The following is a 21,371-nucleotide window of genomic DNA, read 5'->3' on the forward strand; positions in this document are numbered from 1 at the left end:
TTGGGCTTTAGGGGAGTGTATCTGTCTCAAAACAAGCAACTGGGAAGAGCTTAAGGAACATGGCTAGTTCTGCTGCATCCAGCTTCTTCCCAACAAGTAATGCTTACAGCAACTCAGGTATGGAGAATGAAGAGAGCTTGGAGCAGGAGGGTGTGAGCTGAGATAGTCACAGACATGAGATAAGTAAGTATTTACCACGAAGAGCTTAAGTATCAGCTAATCATAGGAGTAGAAACCATCTGAGCCACAAGGGGGTAACAATGCTATGTTTTTTTTTAAATAGCCCAGAGGTAGTAAGATATAAAGTAATCAATTGAAAACAATCATAATCAATAATAGTTAAGGTAGAGAAACAGTATTCAGCTTGTGCTTGTGAGTAACTTTTTCTCTTCATCTTTCTCTAAGTCAGAGATTGTCAAAATATTGCCTGCTAGCCAAGTCTAGCCCACCACCTATTTTCGTTTGTCTCTTGAGCTAAGAATGTTTTTCTACATTTTTAAATAGTTGAACAAAAATAAAATCCAAAGACTATTTCGTGACAAGTGAAAATGATATGAAATTCAAATTTCAGTGTTTATAAATAAAATTTTATAGGAGCTCAGCCACACTCACTCATTTATGTGTCGTCTATGGTTGCTTTTGAGCTACAAAAACAGGCGAGTAGCAGCACAGAAAGCCTAAAATATTTACCATCTGGCCCTTATCAGAAAAAGTTTGCCAATTCTGGCTCTAAGGCAAAGCTTTCAAAGTGGACAGTTAGTAGCTGTTACCTGAAAAAAGGGGTCCATTGACAAATACATTGAAAAATGCTATTTAAAATAAAATCAAATATTTCCTTAATAAGCTAATGAGACATGAAATCTACAAAAAAAGAGTGGGAGGGGAGGGAACAGAGTATTTGATGTTTCCCAAACTTACTGGGTAAAAAACCCTTTTCTTTTTTTCTTTTCTTGGTGCTTTTATGGGACTGATCTTCCAGGGAACTTGACTTGGTAAATGCTGCTGAAAAGTAATTGGCGATTTACATACACACAATGGAGAGAAAAAAAGCCTGTTACTGAAAACAGAACAAAACAAAACAAAAACAAACAAAAAACAGCCAAAAAAAAAAAAAATGGTAGAACTTCTCTCGGGAATAACCTGTTTTATGTTTCACAAACACACTTTTAATAGGTCATTTGGTCATGAAAACTTAGGTTCTAGGAACTCGATCTGGAAGATGGAAAACGGAAACAGTGTTAGAGAATTCTGCACAGTAGCCTGCGGTAATTTGGAGTTTGGGGCAAGAAAGAATGAGGGGTGAACAGAACAGGAGAAGAGGGAGATGAGAAGGGTCTATAGCGACTTGAGAAGAATGAAAGAAACCTGGTGGGGGAAATTGGCCAGTGAGAAATTACCTACGACAGAGAGGGCTACAGAACAGCAGTGAAATGCCTACCATGCCGACCAGTAACCCGCGGAGCCCGGTGGGGAATGAAAATGAACGTGTTCAAATGCAAGAAAGAGTGCCGTCAGAGGTGCTCAATTATGAAGCGCCGTCCTTTCAACTGCAGTCTCCCTCTTGATCTGTCATGCCGTTTTTAATTTGCTAGGGAATCCCACCAGCGCAGATCCTCGCAGGCACCAAGTCCGTGGGGGCGCGGCGCTGGGACTCGGGAGCGCGCATGAGCTCGAGTGCCGCTTTTCCCCTCCCATCAGCCACCGACCCAGGTGCTTTGCCCAAGCCAGGGCTGGGGAAGTTGGGTCAGGCATCTCGCTTTCGCATGTGCCAGCCACCCTAACCCACAGTGGAGAGGCATGGGGTGGAGGGTAGGCCATTGGGTGAGGGTGGAGAGGGGGCCTGGGGCACCCGGCAGAGGTGGGCAGTGGGTGGATGAGAACCTGGCCCAGTAAGGCAGGGAGTTGGCCTGGGGCAGTACTGAGCATGAGTCCAGGATCCAAGTCCCTGGTGCACGCACCACTGACCCAACAGACTTCACTTACAAAGCGCAAATTCAAAGATAAAATTATTAAGAATTTTAAGACAGCAAAGAACATGAAATCCCAAGTATAGGATCTTTCTGGGCACAGGGTCCCATAGGACTGCAATGCTTGTACACCCGTGAAGCCAGCCCTGATCATATCTAATCACTTTTACATTTTTTAAAGGAATAAATTACCCCCACACCTTTATTGTCCAGCTTTGTGTTGGGCCAGCCATTGTCTTGGGATATTCAAAGCAAAAAAGACTGATTTCCCTGTTTGGGTCAAACCAGCTGACCATACAAAACAACAGTAAGAAGTCAATGCTAGAAGGAGATTCAGAGTTCAGTGTGAACGAGAAATTGGATGAGAGGTGGTAAACTGGATGAGCACACAATCCCAGTGGGAATATGTGGACATTTGGGGTTTCCAACCATGCTGGTGACCCCAACCAGCTGAAGGACACGGAGACAGGCAGGTGGCCAATGCTTGGGTTTCCCATGGTATAACTTATGCTCTCTGGGGAACACTTTACAAATATGTGAAAATCATCTGTGGATTTTGTCTATTTTGACGGTATACATTTCTCTATGCCAGAAGTAAACCCAACTGTGGTCTTACGGTCCTTAATTTGTCACTGTTAATTACTGGTGGCAGGAATGAGCAGAGACGGATGGTAGGAGATCTTAGCTTGAGTTCAGGCTGCTATTCACGTCCCAGCTCCCATTATGAGTGGGGAGAAACGGGCCAGATACCAAGTGCACTCTCGCCAAATAGAGAGGAATGTATAATGCACCTTTTACAGAAAAAATTCCAAGATGAGTGGGAGTAGAACCACTTATGCCCAACCAACCTGGCTTGGATCAGAATAGAATGATGGAGGACGTGAGGAGAGAGAGACAGTGGCCATGTTTAGTTTTCCTGCCCAAGTCAAAGACAGTAAATAAATTAGAAATAAATGAGGGATATACATTCCTGTTATTAAACACTTTCCAAGTGCCAAGCATTCTGCCAAGTGATTCTTGTTAAAACACATGCTCTGAATGAAGAGACCCCCAAACAGGTTTTGTGTGAGCAACATGGTTGTTTATTCACCTGGGTGCAGGCAGGCAGAGGCTGAAAACGGCATCAGCGAAGAATGGTGGGATGGGAATTGGTTTTATAGGTTTGGGGTGGGTGGTGGAAAGTTTCAGTTTCGGGCAGTTTTTTGCAAGCTAGGAGGGGGTCATAGGTTTGCAAGCTGGGAGGGGGGTCATAGGGTGTGCAGTTGGTTACAAAGTCCAATGGGCTGATCAATTAGGGAATAAGGAACAATAGAGAATCTCTCAAATTTAAGTAGGTGCTGCAGGGGTTGATCATTTCTTCCTCTTTCATGGTCTTCCAGTTACTTCAGATTTTCCAGGAACTCATCTGGAGTGCCGGTGCAGGTCACGGAGGTTAACATGACATCCATGGCACCATCAGTCAGCCTAAAAAACCTTACAATTCTCTTGCAGTAATCTCACTTACTTGCCTCACGGATCCTATGAGGTAAATTGTCACCTGTTTTACAGATGAGTAAACTGAGGCCCAGAGATGTTATGCTTGGAAAAGGCCAGACAGCCAATAAGTGGCAGAGGCAGGGTTCAAGCCCAGGTTCATCTAATTGCAAAAGCAACCTCTTCAGTCACACCTGAGTAAATGAGCTTATGCTGGCTTTGGCTGAAAGAGGAAACTCCTTACTCTCAAATATTCATATCTAGAACACCCTGACGCTGCTTAAAATTTTGTTAATAGTAGTAACCGAAGATAAATTTCCTGAACACCAGGCATAAAACAGAATCAATAGAGGGGATTGGTGGCATTGGTATCTAAGTATTCTTCTTTTTAAGATAGATCAGAGGATGGGAGTGGTGGCTCTTGCCTGTAATCCCAGCACTTTGGGAGGCCGAGGCGGGCAGATCACCTGAGGTTAGGAGTTTGAGACCAGCCTGGCCAACATGGTGAAACCCCATCTCTACTAAAAATACAAAAATTAGCCAGGCGTGGTGGTGGGCACCTGAAATCCCAGCTACTCAGGAGGCTGAGGGAGGAGAATTGCTTGAACCTGGGAGGTGGAAGCCGCAGTGAGCAAAGATTGCATCACTGCACTCCAACCTGGGGGACAGAGTGAAACTCCATCTCAAAGAAAAAAAAAGGAAGGCTATCCTTTGAATGATCCGTGAGCTAAGAAAGGTTTTTGCATTTTTAAAGAGTTAGAGAGAAGTCAAAAGAATAATATATTGTGATGTGAAAATTATGTAAAATTCATATTTCAGTGTCCATATGCAAAGTTTCATTGGAATACAGACACATCACTCAGTTAAGTGTTGTCTGTAGCTGCTTTTGTCCTATAGCTGCAGAGTTGAGATGGTGTAACAGAGACTGTGTGGCCCACAAGGACAAAAATATTTCCTCTCTGGCCCTTTCAAGAAAAAGTTTGCCAACCCCTGTGTTAAAGGAAGACATGAACAGACTCCCTTCCCTCAGAACACAGGGACTCCTCTTTCCATCTTTCCCTCCTGGCTACCTGCCTAAAGGGAAGACTTGGCCTCCGCCTCTGCCATGCCCCGCATTCTAGATCCTCACTCCCGACCTCCTCTAGTACTTTGACCCATCAATTCCAGTGCTGTCTCATTTACCTCAATTTTTCTTGCCTTGCATTTTTTTTTTCTTTTTCTGAGTCAGAATCTCTGTTGCTCAGGCTGGAGTGCAGTGGCTCAATTGCGGCTCACTGCAAGCTCCACCTCCCATGTTCATCTGATTCTCCTGCCTCAGTGTCCAGAGTAGCTGGGATCACAGGTGCCCACCACCATGCCTGGGTAATTTTTCTGTATTTTTAGTAGAGACGGGGTTTCACCATGTTAGCCAGGATGGTCTCTATTTCCTGACCTTGTCATCCGCCCACCTCGGCTTCCCAAAGTGTTTGGATTACAGGCGTGAGCCACCGCGCCCAGCCACTTGCCTTGCATTCTATGCTCTAGAAATATTGGTTGGCTTGAGATTCCCCCCAAACCATACATTTTCTGCCTATCTTTGAAAATCCCAATACACAAGACTCCTTTTTCCTCTTCCCAGTTTCTAATGCTTCCCCTACTCCCTGGTCCTCAACATCTCCACCTCTGCCTGGGATTCTTCTAGGACCCAGAGCAGATAAACCAAACCTGGAAGTCTTCTCGGTCTCTTCCTCTCTTAGATTTAATCACTTGCTCTCTGCAAAAAAGTTCAGGGATTCTAGTAAATACTACTTTATATCCTAGTGAATGGAATGTGTCTAGGTCCTTCCCCGCATTTCATTAATTAACTAACTCATGCATTTTACAAATATTTGCTGAGTGCTATCATGTGTCAGGCATCATGCTAGGTGCTGGAATGTGTTGATGACTGAGTCAGATGTGACCCTTGCTTTGTCTAGCTGGGGAGACAGTTACTAAACATGGCAATGAATGCATCATTATAAATTGTGATACGTGTTACGAAGAAAAGAACAGGATGCTACGAGATGAATTAGCTAGCATATAAGAGATTTTCAGAACTTTTTGCTTAATTGGTGCTGAAAGGAAAAAGATGGGCTTGAAGAGATGGCCTGGTCAATCCTCTCTGCGTTTAAAAGAGGAAATGAGGCTTAGAGATCTTGCATGGTTCACCTAAAGTCACACAGCTTCTAGCAATCAACAATAGCATAATTCAAGTGAATTCAGTTAATTGAATTCAGTGGGGTGACTCCAAAGTCGGATTCTTTGTTACATTATTCACCTTTATTTTCCAATAAATAATCTCATCAATAGTCATCAAGTACCTGTGTGACAACTTTATTTGCATGTTTTAATGACTCACTCACCTAAATGTGATATCCATAAATCAGGCATATTGAGTAATGAAAAGGTGGCTCAAACAACAGAGACAGAAATAATTTTCAAAGACTTTAAATTATTTAACTAGCTATTATGTATTTCTGCAGCCTTTCTTCCATCCATATCCCCTTAGCCCTTCTGGAGGCTGATGGGTGATATACTTTGCTATAGTCTTCTCCAGATTCAGTGCTGGAGAGGAGAATGGCATGAGAAGCTCATTTGTCCTCCTCCCAGATACCATGTGGCCGGAAGATGCCTGTTCCTATCAGAAGGCTCTCTGCAGGAAGGCAGAAGGCTAACTGCAGCATGTGCCAAAGAGTTTAATTGGAGTTTGGCAGAAATTGGCCACTCAATATCAGCAGCTGATATTGAGAAGTGGTTGGATCAACACAACCAAAAGTGGTTGAGGGGCAATACTAGGTGAGCAGTCAATGGAGTTTCAGGTCAAAAAGAAGCAAGGACTTGCACTGCTTTAAAATATCTCTATCGGCTGGGCGCGGTGGCTCACTCCTATAATCCCAGCACTTTGGGAGGCCGAGGCAGGTGGATCACGAGGTCAAGAGATTGAGACCATCTTGGTCAACAAGGTGAACCCCCATCTCTACTAAAAATACAAAAATTAGCTGGGCATGGTGGTGCGCACCTGTAGTCCCAGCTACTCGGGAGGCTGAGGCAGGAGAATTGCTTGAACCCAGAAAGCGGAGGTTGCGGTGAGCCGAGATCATGCCATTGCACTCCAGTCTGGGTAACGACAGCGAAACTCTGTCTCAAAAAAAACAAAAAAATCTCTATCACTTTTTGTTCACTTATGTTTATAGTAAGCAGGGTAGTCATAAGTTCTGGGACCTGGGGTGGCATTCTGGCTCTTCCACTTCCAAGGAGGGTGACTTGAGTGAGTCACTTAGCCTCTGCGGGTCTAAGGTTCTTCAAATGCCCAGGGGAAATACCAAGGGGACCTGTCTTGGAGGGCAGTTGTGAAGGTTAAATGAGTTCGATCGTGTAAATAGATTATCATCCAGGAGAGGGTGAGGGCCGAAGACAAAAGCAAATCCATATAAAGTGCTTCCTGTGCCCCAGGCTTGGCTCTAAATTTCTGTCCTAATGTACTTAAGTCTCATGAAAACCCTCAGAACCCTGTACCATTCTCCGCATTTTAGTGGATGAGGAAACTAAAGCACAGAGAGGTTAACTGGCTTGTCCAGGTCACACAGCTGGTAAGTGTCAAAGCTGGGATATGAACCCAGAAAGACTGTCTTCAGTATCCACTCATATGCAGAGCACTAAACAACCTCTCAATAGAATGAGCTATTATTTCCTTTTCATTTGTGCATCTTTTTACATTTACTGCTCTTCCCTCTGCCTTTAAATTGCCTTCCTTTAAATTCCTTCTGTTCGGTATTCTATGATGACTATATTATCCCAGCCAAAAATTTGAGATTGTGTTCAGAGAAAGAATATTGTGCTGCAGAAGGTAAGAGCTTTAGAGGCAATTTTGAAAATGTCATTAAGACCCTACGAAGTTGGGATTTCTAAAACATTTATGATAGCTTAAGGCAACAAGGGGATAAAATATTTGTAATTAATATTGTCCTGGAAAAACCCGAATAGTAGCTGAAGATATTCTTTTCTTTGCCCTTGAAATCCTTTTCCAAATAGACCCAGTACAAGACTGAGGGCCTGAGAGCAGATGGCCCTCAATAAACACGAGCAACGGGCAGGCTCTGGTTAAGTCCAGGCTGTCCCCCCCCCGCCCCCCCTCGCCGCCTCTTCTCCCCAGGGCCCTTCCTGAACTCCTTTGGGAAATAGCAGCAAACTCCGCCTGCCCCCACGCTGTGAGATCTTGACACTTCTTTGCTCCTGTCTCCACAAATTTCACAGCAAACTCTTTTTCTTCATGGTGTTCGAATTGTTCTCAAATTCCTGAAAACAAAACAAACAACCCCAAAGATAACTTTTAAAAGATTTTGATTCTTCAGTGACTTTTTCTTAGTGACTTATTTAAAATTACTTTAACCTGGGATTCTGGCAGAACTTTTTTTTTTTAGATGGAGTCTGGTCCAGGCTGGAGTGCAGTGGTGCGATCTTGGCTCACTGCAACCTCCGCCTCTTGGGTCCAAGTGATTCTCCTGCCTCAGCCTCCCAAGTATCTGGGATTACTAGTGCCAAGCTAATTTTTGTATTTTTAGTAGAGACGAATAGTTATTGAGGGCCATCTGCTCTCAGGCCCTCAGTCTTATACTGGATCTATTTGGAAAAGGATTTCAAGGGCAAAGAAAAGAATATCTTCATCTACTATTTTGCCATGTTGGTCAGGCTGGTCTCAAACTGCTGACCTCAAGTGATCCACCCACCTCAGCCTCCCAAAGTGCTGGGATTACAGGTGTGAGCCACTGCACTCCAATCAAACTTTTAATAGCTATCTGAGGGGCGGGGTGGATGACATGGGACATTCTAGGGTGGAAGGAGAAGAAACTGATATCATTGGTTGCCTCTGGGGAGGAAAATGAGGCTGGGAGATGGCATATCCTGAGACAGAGATGGTGTAGTCTTTATACCTTTTGAATTTTGGCCCATGTATTACATATTGAAAAATGAACAGATAAAGGCCAGGCATGGTGGCTCTTACAGTGAACTTGGTAATCCCAGCACTTTAGGTGGCTGAGGTGGGAGGATCACTTGAGCCCAGGAGTTTGAGGTCAGTCTGGGCAACATAGCGAGACTCTGCTTCTATTCTTTAATATGCATATATATATATTTAAAATTAACAAAATTGAGAAACATAGGTGGTGTTTGAAGCTGCATCTTTCTTTTTCTGTGAGCTGGGGAAGTAGTAAAAGCCACTTTATGTTGAAATGATGATCCTCCCAGGTAGGGTGGGGGAGAGGCAGCTGTGATGGATAGCACCCACAGACTACCACTCATGAGCCACATGATCCTGCTAGAGCATCCTCATCTCTATCACCAAAGTATGGCCTGGTAATTAAAAACACAGGCCACTTGCCAGCTGTGTGCCCTTGGGCATGTTCTCTCTTTGTGATTCAGTCTCCTCAGTAAAATGGGGATCAGTAATGCTATCTTCCTCAAAAAGTAGGAAGGATTATATGAGTGAAAGCACATACAACAAGGCCCGGCATATGACAAAACATCCAGCACCCATGATGATTACACTCAGAGCTGGCCTTGTACAGTTCTGATATGCACACATTTTAGTTACTACAGTTTATGTGAAGAACACCAGTCCTTCAGTAACATTGTACAATTTGTTACCACAGTATATGAACTGTGAGTAGCTGAATAAAGTACACACTTTGCTGCTAGCTCTTCAGTCCACAAGTCCCTAAGTAAATTACTTGCCCACATCACAATCAGTACCAATCATGTCACTTACTTAAAAGTCTGTTGGTGACTGGTGACTGCACCTCTGTTCAGTTCATGCCCAGACAACAAAGTATCCGGTTGTGTTTCCTCTTCGTCCTCTTTATCCTTGTGATAAAGCCACAAGACAGTTTACAAAAATGGTATAGAGATGGTGCCATTTTACAGAGATGAAAGTACAGCAAAGGAATGAAAAGTGCTAACACTGGAAGTGAGATGGGAATGGGATGTGATTCGAAGATTTGACAACGGTGACAGCAAAGCAAAGATAGGCTGAGATCTCAACCTGCATGAAGCTACTGTATACATCATACTGAAAAGTCTGGTGAATATAAAAACAAGTGAAAGTCACTTCAACATCTTTCCATTTGAGCTGTTCTAGGAACGGAAAGCTGCTTATGCTTGAAACGGAGCATTCACTTTTGTTTTGGATTATATGCAGTTTGGCAGTAACCTGTACTTCGTTGTACAAATAACTTTGCATGATTCAAGTCTAACAAATGGAGTTACAGAAGAAGCAGCTGGCTGGGCACAATGGGTCACGCCTGTAATCCCAACACTTTGGGAGGCCAAGGCAGACGAATCACAAGATCAAGAGATCAAGACCATCCCGGCCAACATGGTGAAACCCCATCTCTACTAAAAATACAAAAATTAGCTGGGCGTGGTGGTGTGAGCCTGTAGTCACAGCTACTTGGGAGGCTAAGGCAGGAGAATTGCTTGAACCTGGGAGGCGGAGGTTGCAGTGAGCTGAGATCGTGCCACTGCACTCCAGCCTGGTGACAGAGTGAGACTCCATCTCAAAAAAAAAAAAAAAAAAGTAGCTGACCGTAGGAATGTTGACAGTGCTGCCATTTGAGAGAGTACATATGCAATCAGAGAATCCTAGCATTTTCTGTGTGCCAGGCACCGTGCTAAGAGCTTTATAAACATTACCTTACTTAATCTTGACAACTATCCAAGAGGTGGGAACTACTGTCATCCTTTTATAGATGAAGCAAGAGAGGTTTAGGGAGGTGAAGACATGTATCCATGGTGACTGAGGGGAAGAGGCAGAGCACAAAATTGAGTCCAGGTGTGGCTAACTCTATACTAGATCCCTGGCTCTTAACTACTAGGCCACTTGAAAAGATTTTCTTGCTTCTCAGAGTTCAGAGTATGCTTAGTTAAAAAAAAAAAAGAAAGAGAAAATGATTTTTTTCTCTGAAAGCATTTAAGGATAACTCTGTTAGCATGGTAGCAGCTGTCTGGTGGCCTGTGCTGGGAAATATTCTACTCCACTGAGGCTAGGCACTGCCTGTTTCCTTTCCCTTCCCTTCCCTCTGCTTATCTCCTGATTAAATCCTATTATCCATCCCCTCTCCCGTAAACCCGTGCAGGCCCACGTGAATGGGAATTCTTGCTCTGTTCAGCTGGCTGAGGCGAGTCCCACAGAGCTCAGGCCTCCAGGCGCTTCTGCTGGGCCTCTTGGTGCAAAGGCCCTGCCTCCTCCCGCTCCAGCAGCAGCCCTGGCAATGCTCACTACGTTTCCCAGCTCTGCTGGCAGTGGGGACAGAAGAGGCTGCCTGAGGCCCCCTCCCAGCGAAAGAATGTGGACAGCAAAAGCCGTGGCCACACCTTCGATTACCATGTTGCAGCTCCGAGCTGCAAGCATGGGCAATGGCCTTGCAGAGCAGCCGCTGTAAGTAACGTTTTGGCTTTAGATTCCTTTCAGTTTTGCAATCAGAAAGTTGCTTCTCTCAGTTCTGCAAATTTCCCTTTCTGCAGGCCTGCAGTGCCCTCTGTAACCCAGGAAGGAGCTGGTTCAGGGTGGGAACCCAGCAGGGGCTATGCTGCGGCCCCAGGGGCTCCCCACATGTCAGATCTTTAAAAAAAGTGCTTTGCAGTAACTGCTGTGCTGGCCCCGGGAAGATGTGAACCCATAAGGAATGTGACAACTGCTTCCCATAGGGGCCCTACTGACCCCAGAGAGCTCCGGCTCCCAGGGTTGGGGAGAGGAGCCGGAAGTCTGGTTCCTCGAGAGTGAGGAAGGACTCTAAAAAGCTGGCCAGGAAACATTGTCTGAGTCGCGTCTCTAGGGAACTTGAGAGGAGAAGCACTTTTCTAAAAAACAACAACAACAAATATATATATAAATATATATATATTATATACATTATATACATTATATATATAATATATATATAATATATGATATATATAATATATATATATTAATATATAATATATATATCATATATATATGTTATATATAAATGTATAATATATATAATATATATATGTTATATATATATTATTTATATATAATATATATATATTTGTTTTGTTTTGTTTTGAGATGGAGTTTCTTGTCACCCAAGCTGGAGTACAGTGGCTTGATCTCGGCTCACTGCAATCTCTGCCTCTGAGGTTCAAGCGATTCTCCTGTCTCAGCCTCATGAGTAGCTGGGATTACAGAAGCCCACCACCATGGCTGGCTACTTTTTGTATTTTTAGTAGAGACAGGATTTCATCATGTTGGCCAGGCTGGCCTCGAACTCCTAACCTCAGGCAATCCGCCCACCTTGGCCCCAAAGTGCTGGGGTTACAGGCACGAGCCACCACACCCGGCCTCTTTCCCACCCCTGCTCTCTGTCACATCGTGTTCCAGGGTCTGGGAACATAGCAGTAAACAAAACAAAGATTCCTGTTTGTGTGGAACTTATATTTTAGTGGGAGAGGCTGGAAAATAAGCAAAATTAAAAAAAAAAAGCTATAAGCATGAAACCTGCTATACAGAAAAATAAAGCAGGGAACTGGATAGGGAATAGGAGTGGGTGTGCTTTTCCAGGGATGCCTCATTAATAGTTGACATTTGAGCCTGATGGAGAGTGAAAGTAGTGGTGACGGATGAGCTGGAAGTCATAGGTTTCTGTTGGTGACAGCTGAAGGACATAATTTTTTTTTTTTTTTTGACACAGGGTCTCACTCTGTCATCTAGCTGGAGTACAGTGGCATGATCTTGGCTCACTGTAAACTCTGCCTCCTATGTTCAAGTGATTCTTGGGCCGCAGCCTCCCGCGTATGTGGGACTATGGGCATGCACCAGCATACTTGGTTATTTTTTTGTCTTTTTAGTAGAGATGGAGTTTCATTGAGTTGGTCAGGCTGGTCTCAAACTGCTGACCTCAGGTGACCTGCCAGACTTGTCCTCCCAAAGTGCTGGGATTACAGGCACAAGCCACCTCGCCTGGCTGAAGGACATAGATTAAATTATCCTGATAGTCTCAGGGCTTGGAGCTCCTGCCTCTACACTGACTTCTGCGCTGGAAGGAGAGGCTGTATGTGTGCTATGGTAGGGCCAGGAGAGTGGAAGCGGTCTTGTGTTGCTTTGAAGCAGGTTCTGGAGTCCTGGTGTGGACTCCTTGGGTATTGGGAGGTGAGTCCGTAGAAAAAGGAGACCACTCGAAAGGGGTTGAGTTGGAAATAGTCCAACACCCTTACCTGGATGGAAGCCCTGATGAAGGGGTCCAGGTCAAGAGATGGATGAAGGCCTCAGGGTCAGCTGTGCAGAAGCACAGATCAGCTTGAGAGAAAGAACATGTCTGGGCTGACCTTGGAAGGGCTGTAGCAACAGTGAAAGTTCAGTCAGAAGAAGCCCATGAGGCTGGGTGTGATGGCTAATACTTTTAATCCCAGAACTTTTGGAGGCTGAGGCAGGAGGACTGACTGAGCCCAGGGGGTTGAGGCCAGCCTGGGCATCATAGTAAGACCCTGTTACTACAAAAATGAAAAAAAAAAAATTAACTAGGTATGGTGACATATGCCTGTCGTTCCAGCTACTCCCGAGGCTACTGATGTGGGAGAATTGCTTGGGCTTGGGAGGTTGAGGCTGCAGTGAGCCAAGATCATGCCACTGCACTCCAGCCTGGGTGATAGACACTATCCAAAAAAAAGAAAGAAAAGAACACAGGGTCAATTTTATGTGTCAGTTTGACTGGACCAATAGATGCCCAGATGGCTGGTCAAACATTCTTTCTGGGTGTGTCTGCAAGGGTGTTTCTGGAAGAGATTGGCATTAGCACCAGTAGACTGAGTAAAGACCTGCTCTCACCACTGTTCCCTGTATCATCCAGTCTGTTGAGGGGTGAAACTGAACAAAAAGGCTGAGGAAGGGCAAATACCCTCTCTCTTTGTGAAGCATCCATCTTCTCCTGCCCTCAGACATCTGAGCTTCTGGTTCTCAGGCCTTTGGCCTGGGACTGAATCATACCACCAGCTTTCCTGATTCTCCAGCTTGCAGATGGCACATTATGGGACTTCTCTGGCTCCATAATTAAATAAGTCAATTCCTATCATAAATCTCCTCTTATATGTGTCTATATATCTTCTACTGGTGTTCTATCTCTGGAGAGCCCTGACTGATCCCAAGCAGTTGCCACAGGGATGGGAGAGCAGGTAGGACCACCCTTGCTGAGCCTAGCTGGGCCATCATGCCACTGCAACCTTGCTAAAGAACCAAGTGCCGAGTGCCACTCAGGTGATGTCACTGTTACGATGCATTCTCCTAACGATGCACTTTAAATCATGTGAGCATCGGTGCCCCCTCCCAAGCGTCCAGAGCCTTGGAGTTTTATCCCTTACCTGAGTTGGACTGGGTTATTGAAGAAATCAAGGTTGAGGCAGAATCAGGCAGGAGGGGCCAGATGTTATAGAGGAGAAGAGACCCAGACAATTTCTGACAGCCAAAAAACACCTGTTTCAGGGCAGAAGCAAAGGACAACCTTGGTAACACTGATGAAAAGATGACATTTTGTCAGATACTGAAAGATCCCAGAGGAACATATTTGCATTTATGTTCTACATGGGTACCTTTGGTGACTCACAGACCCACCACAGAAAAACGTGAGGTTTTCAAAAGTATTTCCTACAGCAAATTCAGTTTCACATTTAAAAGGGCCTACAAATGTACATTTTAACAGTAATAGCTGTGGCAATATCTGTTTTACTAAGTGGAAAGCTTCTCAGTTTTAATTTTAAGAGATGATTTTACAAATTAAGATAGGTAGACAAGGTGATCCATGAGGGAAAGTTGTCTTTCCAAAATGGCTTGCAGAGCAGAGGGTTTGAAGGCCCACATTCTATTTCCAAGTTCTCCTTATTTGGAAACCCAGGAGGCTACCCTTAGGCTTATTTTCAACAGTTTTTGAATGCAAGACTCTCTTCCCCATTGCAGGGATGAGAGGAAAGCGGTTGTTAGATCTGCAGGTCTGGAAGGACCTGTGGATCCTTGGTAAAAAGAGAAACTGCCAAGTGCAGTGGCTCACACCTGTAATCCCAGCACTTTGGGAGACTGAGGCAGGTGGATAACAAGGTCAGGAGTTCAAGACCAGCTTGCCCAAAATGGTGAAACCCCATCTCAACTAAAATACAAAAGACATTAGCCAGGTGTGGTGACAGGCACCTGAAATTCCCAGCTACTTGGGAGGCTGAGGCAGAGAATTGCTTGAACCCAGGAGGCAGAGGTTGCAGTGAGCTTAGATTGCGACACTACACTCCAGCCTGGGCGAAGAAGCGACTGTCTCAAAAAAAAAAAAAATCATCCTTTCTTTTAACAAAGGTATATTTATATACACAGAGAGAAAAGTACCCAGGAAAACACACCAAATTTGGATTGTTAACTCTGGGTGATGTTTATTTATTTATTTTATTTATTTACTTAATTTTACTTTTTAAAATTTTCATTTTTTCCCCCAATTTTTGTTTTAAGTCCAGCAGATACCTGTGCAGGTTTGTTACATGGGTAAATTGTTTGTTGTGAGGTTAGGTATACAGATGTTATTACCTGGGTAATAAGCATAGTACCCGATAAGTAGCTTTTGGATCCTCACCCTCCTCCCACCCTCCACCTTCAAGTAGACACTGATGTCAGCTGTTCCCTTCTCTGTGTCCACGTGTACTCAATGATTAGCTCCCGCTAATAAGTGAGAACATACTATATTTGCTTTTCTGTTCCTGCATTAATTTGCTTAGAATAATGGCCTCCAGGCTGGGCAGGTAGCTCACACCTGTAATCCCAGCACTTTGGGAGGCCGAGGCGGGTGGATCACGAGGTCAAGCAGTCGAGACCATCATGGCTAACATGGTGAAACCCCGTCCCTACTAAAAATACAAAAATTAGCTGGGTGTGGTGGCATGTGCCTGTAGTCCCAGCTACTCAGGAGGCTGAGGCAGGAGAATTTCTTGAACCAAGTTGCAGTGAGCCAAGATTGTGCCACTGCACTCCAGCCTGGTGCCTGGCAACACAGCAAGACTCTGTCTCAAAAAAAAAAAAAAAAAAAAAGGAATAATGGCCTCCAGCTCCATCTATATTGCTGCAGAGGACATGATTTTTTTTTTTACTTTTAAATTTGGGGGTACATGTGCAGGTTTGTAAAACAGGTAAACCTGTGTTATGGGGGTTTGTGGTACAGATTCTTTCATCACCCAGATATGAAGCCGAGTACCCATTAGTTATCTTTCTTGATCCTCCCCCACCCGCCACCTGCCACCCTCCAATAGGCCCCAGTGTGTTTTTGGCCCCTGTGTGTCCTTGTGTTCTCATAGCTCCCACTTATGAGTGAGAACATGCAGTGTTTGGTTTTCTTTCCTGCATTAGTTTGCTAAGGATAATAGCTTTCAGCTCCATCTATGTCCCTGCAAAGGATATGATCTCATTCTTCTTTGTGGCTGCCGATTATTTTTTGTAGAGACAGGGTCTTGCTGTGGTGTCCAGGCTGGTCTTGAACTCCTGGGCTTGAGATCCTCCTGCCTCAGGCTCCCGAAATGCTGGGATTACAGGTGTGAGCCACTGTGCCTGGACTGCTTTTAATTTTTTTTTTAATACTTAAATTTACTTCCCAAGATTTCTATAAAGAACACATATTCCTTTTATAAGGAGGGGGAAAACATTGTAAAGACCTCTCTCATAGGTAGAAAAACAACGTTTATATAACACTGATTTATAAAGTTCTTTCCTCAGCATTCTAATTTAGTCCTCTCAACTGTGTTCTCTGATGATTATTCCCATTTAGACATCAAAAGACAAACCCCAGAGATTTAGAAATTTTCTCAAGGACATACAGCTCCAAGTAGTTGAGCCAAAAGTGGAAGGAACTTAGTTTTCTTGGTACAGATTTTTTTTTTTTTTTTTTTTTGAGACACAGTCTTGCTCTGTTGCCCAGGCTGGAGTGCAGTGGCAAGAACGCAGCTCTTCCATCCACTCACCTCAGCCTCCCAAAGTACTAGAATCACAGGTGTGAGCCACCAAGCCCGTCCTTCACTGTAGATTTTATCCTGTGTTAGGGTCACTGAAATCTTAGGATAAGTGGAAGCTACAAAGGAAGTTTGTGGGTGAACAAGCAAGCGGGACTGCTGACCTCACGGGGGCAGAGGTTTGGCATCTGCTGTTTAGATAGTGGGGTCATCATGCCTCTAGTTTTTTCTGTTTCGTTTTTTTTGTGACAGTCTTGCTCCATTGCCCAGCCTGAAGCAGTGGTGCCATCTCAGCTCACTGCAACCTCTGTCTCCCAGGTTCAAGCAATTCTTGTGCCTCAGCCTCCCAAGTAGCTGAGACTACAGGAGTGTGCCACCATGCCCAGCTAATTTTTGTATTTTTAGTGGAGATAGGGTTTTACCATGTTGACTGGCTTGGTCTCGAACTCCTGGCCTCAAGAGATCCTCCTACCTCAGCCTCCAAAAGTACTGGGATTACAGGCATAAGCCACCATGCCCAGCCATGCCTCTAGTTTTATCTGGTGGGCCTCAGAATGATTTCTGGCTGAATAGGAAGCATACCCTCATGAGAATGGAGCTCTTGGACCCCTGGCAGCTGGGTTTCGCTCAGCCTGAGTCCCGTCTCTAGCTAGAGACAACTGGGAACTGCTCCCCTGTTCCCTGCATGGCCCTACACCTTCCTCCCCCTTTTTTGGGGCCAAGGGAGGGTCTTCATCCTTGTGAGCTGCACAAAGTGAGAGGCACGTGGTCCAAGTTGGCCAGCCTCTTCACATCAGATGATCTTGAAGTTCCTCCAGGAGCCCCGAGGTGCCTCCTTCTTGGATGGGGGTTTCTGGATGGGGGCAGGCCTATGAACCAAATCCATTAGGAAAGGGAATCAGGACATGAAGACGAGGAGGTGGGTGTCAGAATGAGATTCTCTTTCAGGGATGTGTCATGATGTCCTAGACAGTCCCTCTTTCTTTAGTTGGTTAGACAGGAAAAGGACTGGAAGGAGGGAAATAGGGGAAGGTGAAATAGACCTCTGACCAGAGCCACCTGACGATGAGTAGGGGAATATCCAGCCAGATTTCCCCATTTCCTGTTTGGGGTTGGTCTTTCTGGGGTGAAGCTGATCTGTTCCTGCTTATAGATGTGCACCAACTTGGAGAATTCCAGAAGCCAGTTGATTGGGAAGGAAGATGAGAAGGTATATTTTTTCTAGAGTTAAAAGAAGTGATGCGTGACCAGGGGTGGCTCACGCCTGTAACCCCAGCACTTTGGGAAGCTGAGGCAGGCAAATCACCTGAGGTCAGGAGTTCGAGCCTCCCCAACATGGTGAAACCCCATCTCTACTAAAAACATAAAAATTAACGGAGCATGGATGGAGGTGGGCACCTGTAATCGCAGCTACTTGGGAGGCTGAGGCAGGACAGTTGCTTGAACCAGGAGGTGGAGATTGCAGTGAGCTGAGACTGTGACACAGCATTCCAGCCTGGGCAGCAAGAGTGAAACTCCGTTTCAAAAAAGAAAAGAAGGAAAAGAAAAGAAAAATGGTGTGTTAGAGCCAGCTCCTATAGCTTGTGAGAGGCCGATTGTTAAATTTTCAAAAATGTTATGAATCATTATGTTGATATCCTAAAATTGAACATAATGGGAATATTTATATCATGGAAATTGGCAAACACTACCAATCAAGGCTTCTCCTGGCCAGAAAGCTGGTTGCTAGTCACTTACCTGCATATGCCTGGGCAAAAAGTACCATTTACCTCATTAACTGGGGTTTGTTGTGGCCTTTTGAGGGGGAAAATGACAACTATGTCTGGCTTTGGCCTTTTCTCTGTGATGTCCTGATGGTAATCATCTAGGAAGTACTAAATAAATATTTTTACTTTGGAATATATTATGAGATGAAATATAGGTCACCCTTGTCTGTAGGCTTCTCTACTCTCCTTCTCCTATATCTAAATCACAGAGGACAGGCTTATCTAGCATAAGATATCCTGTCCCCACCATTCCTAGTCTCCCTAGACCACATAGCAGCTAGTACAATGCCCAGGACCAAGTAGGTGCTCCAGAGATTGTTCAAGGAGACTGAGAGAATCAACACAACCTATTAGAATTTTGTCGTTTCCTTGACTGTCGTCAGCAGAGGGCGCTACAGGACTACTGATATGCCAGTTCCAGCTTTTTCTTTACTCTCAGAGGAAAAAAAAAATGAATTAATTAATTGAACAAATTAGGAAGGGGCCAAACTGAACAGATGACTTTTAGGTAAAGCATCAGTTTTGAAAAAGAAAGTTGCAGCATTCAAATGATAATAGTAAATATCCTTGTAGCACTTTACATTTTACAAAAAGCACTTAGCCTACACAGTCTTCTTCAGTTCCTCGGACAGCCCTATCCAGGTGTAGGCATCACGGTCAATGAGGTGCATGTGTGGGGCCTGCAGCCACAGAGGAGTCGCCACTGGACAGGACCAGCCTGGCTGTAGTACATCGGTTGTGCCCAGGGAAGGGGAGGCCTCAGTGTGAAGGCTGCAGGGAGCCCAAAGTGTCTGGGCTCCAACTGACTCTCTGACTTTGGACAGGTCACAAAAGCTTCCTGTGCTTAGGAATAATACTGGTATATGACCTCAGGACATGGTATAGAATGAAAAGAGGATGCGTACAGAACACTGGATAGACTGCTTTTCAGTTAGTAAGCACTCCGTGATGTTAGCTCTCACAACACCGGACACCCGACCTGAAGGTGAAGGCAATGCCCAAGGTCCTGTGACTAGTAAGGACAAAGTCCCACCTCCTCCAACCCAGGGCCTCTGACTCTGGCTACATCTGTTCCCCAGCTGTCACTGCTGACAAACCTTCTAGTTGGGCTAACAATGGCTGTTATTCTTGCCCAAGTGTATGAAGACTACTTTTTAAGAAATTCACTTTTGAAATCCTGTTTATGCTATTAATTTGTTTAGTGGCTGGATACAGTGGTGGCTTGCACCTGTAATCCCAGCACTTTGGGAGGCTGAGGTGGGTGGATTACCTGAGGTCAAAACTTCAAGACCAGCCTGGACAACATGGTAAAACCCCGTCTCTACAGAAACACAAAAATTAGCTAGGCATGATAGCGACTGCCTGTAATACCAGCTACTTGGGAGGCTGAGCCAGGAGAATCATTTCAATCCGGAAGGTGGAGGTTGCAATGAGCTGAGATCATGCCATTGCACTCCAGCCTGGATGACAGAGTGAGATGCCATCTCAAAAAAAAAAAAAATCTGTTTAGTAACTCATTTTCTTAAAGAGCTGACAGTTCACTTCAGCCAAGTGCTACCCGGGGCTCATAATCTGCTTCTGAGTGCTCAAAATCAAGTCGGTTTATGGTCCTGAGCAGTTAAAACCAGCAGGTTTAATAGGAGAGAAGTAGTATATATTCTGGTTCTGTTTGAGGCAGGAAGTTCACATGTAGGGCTGATATTATCAGATTTTCTGATTTTCTAAGAGAAGCATGAAGTCCAGATTTTTTTATGTAAAATATCTCACTTGATAAATCTTAACTAATTTTATGTTACATAAAAAACAGACCACAGGGACAAGATAAAACATGTTTGTAGGACACATGGCTCTGTGGCTAGTAGTTAGTAATCACTGAAAAAGCCTTAGGATGAGGCAGAGCAGGGTGGAGTCGTTGTGGCACGTGGCTTGTGTTCCTGGGGTAACAAGAGTAATTCCATTTCAGTCTGGAGATCCTTGTCGAAAGCCATTACATTTTGCTCAATTGATCATTTTTTCTCTTTGGCTGAGTTAAGTAGTATTCTTTGCTCTTTCAGTAAAGAATCAATTCCTTGTCTCAGGAATGTTGGAACTTCTGAATGGAGGATTAGAGTGATTGAAATCTATCTGTGACCCTGCAGAGTGACTCCAGGCAAGTCTCAGATGCTTCTCACCCTCTCTCCAAAATGCTCAATGCAGCTAGGTTTCTTTTATGATCAGCAGTGACTGTTGCTTTTCCCTCTATGCAGACACTTACTTTGAGAAGGAGTCTTTACTTTTTAAGTGCCAGGCTAGGAGCCTCCTTACTGGCCTACATTATATCTTCCCTACAGCCCAGTTTTGAATTATTTTTATTGCTTTCTTATTCTTTAACACTCAAAAATCTTTGGAAACATACAAGCCTGTGATGTAGTTCATGCTGTGAGTTAGGGCATGTACAAGAAGTATGTCATTTTGGGTCCTCTGAGAAACAGATGTCAAGATGGAATTAGGCAGAGCATAAATGCACAGGGGAGAATGTATGTGAAGAGTAAAGGGTGAGGGAGCAGGGATGGTGAGAACAGCCTTCAGACAACAATGCAGGCCTGGCACTTGCTGAAAGAGAGTGGAAAGGAAGAGTTGAGTAGGAAGTATCTGGACTATAGTATAGCTCCAAGAAAGTCACAGCCAGGCTGATGGGAAGCCTGAGAACAGAGGAGTTGCCACTGGACAGGACTGGCCTGGCTGTAGTACATCTGTTGTACCTAGGGAGTGTGAGGGCTGCAGGAAGCCCAAAGGATTCATAGTAGGAGGCTGGCATCCTGCTACTCCTGGTAGCAGGGTCTCTCAAAGGGAGATCAAAGTGAGGCAGGAGGCGAGACTTGACTTTGGAGGCAGGGCCCAGCCACTGGACCAAATTTCAGACTAACTAGAACAGGTCCAGGGCAGAAGCACCACCCTGTAAGACACGCCCACCAGTGTGTCATGTCACTTTACCATTACCATGGCAACACCCAGAAGTTTCCACTTCTTTCCATGGCAATGACTCAACAACCTAGAAGTTACCACCCTTTTCCTAGAAATTTCTGCCTAAACCACTCCTTAATTTGCATGCAATTAAAAGCAGGCATAAAAATGAGTACAGAACTTCCTCTGAGCGGTTACTCTGGGCGTACTGCCTATAGGA

General features: G+C 44.6%; 1 pseudogene across 1 annotated transcript in view; it reads left to right on the plus strand.

Annotated features, from left to right (window-relative positions):
• Positions 1-10,610: 10,610 nt before the first annotated feature.
• Positions 10,611-21,371, plus strand: part of LOC100394277 (actin, cytoplasmic 1 pseudogene) — a 68,470-nt pseudogene continuing 57,709 nt past the window's right edge. Inside the window, exon 1 of the transcript XR_013521260.1 lies at positions 10,611-10,890. The product of XR_013521260.1 is annotated as an actin, cytoplasmic 1 pseudogene (transcript). The remainder of the gene's footprint in view (positions 10,891-21,371) is intronic.

The sequence above is a fragment of the Callithrix jacchus genome, chromosome 8 (assembly GCF_049354715.1).
Source record: "Callithrix jacchus isolate 240 chromosome 8, calJac240_pri, whole genome shotgun sequence".
NCBI lineage: Eukaryota > Metazoa > Chordata > Mammalia > Primates > Cebidae > Callithrix > Callithrix jacchus.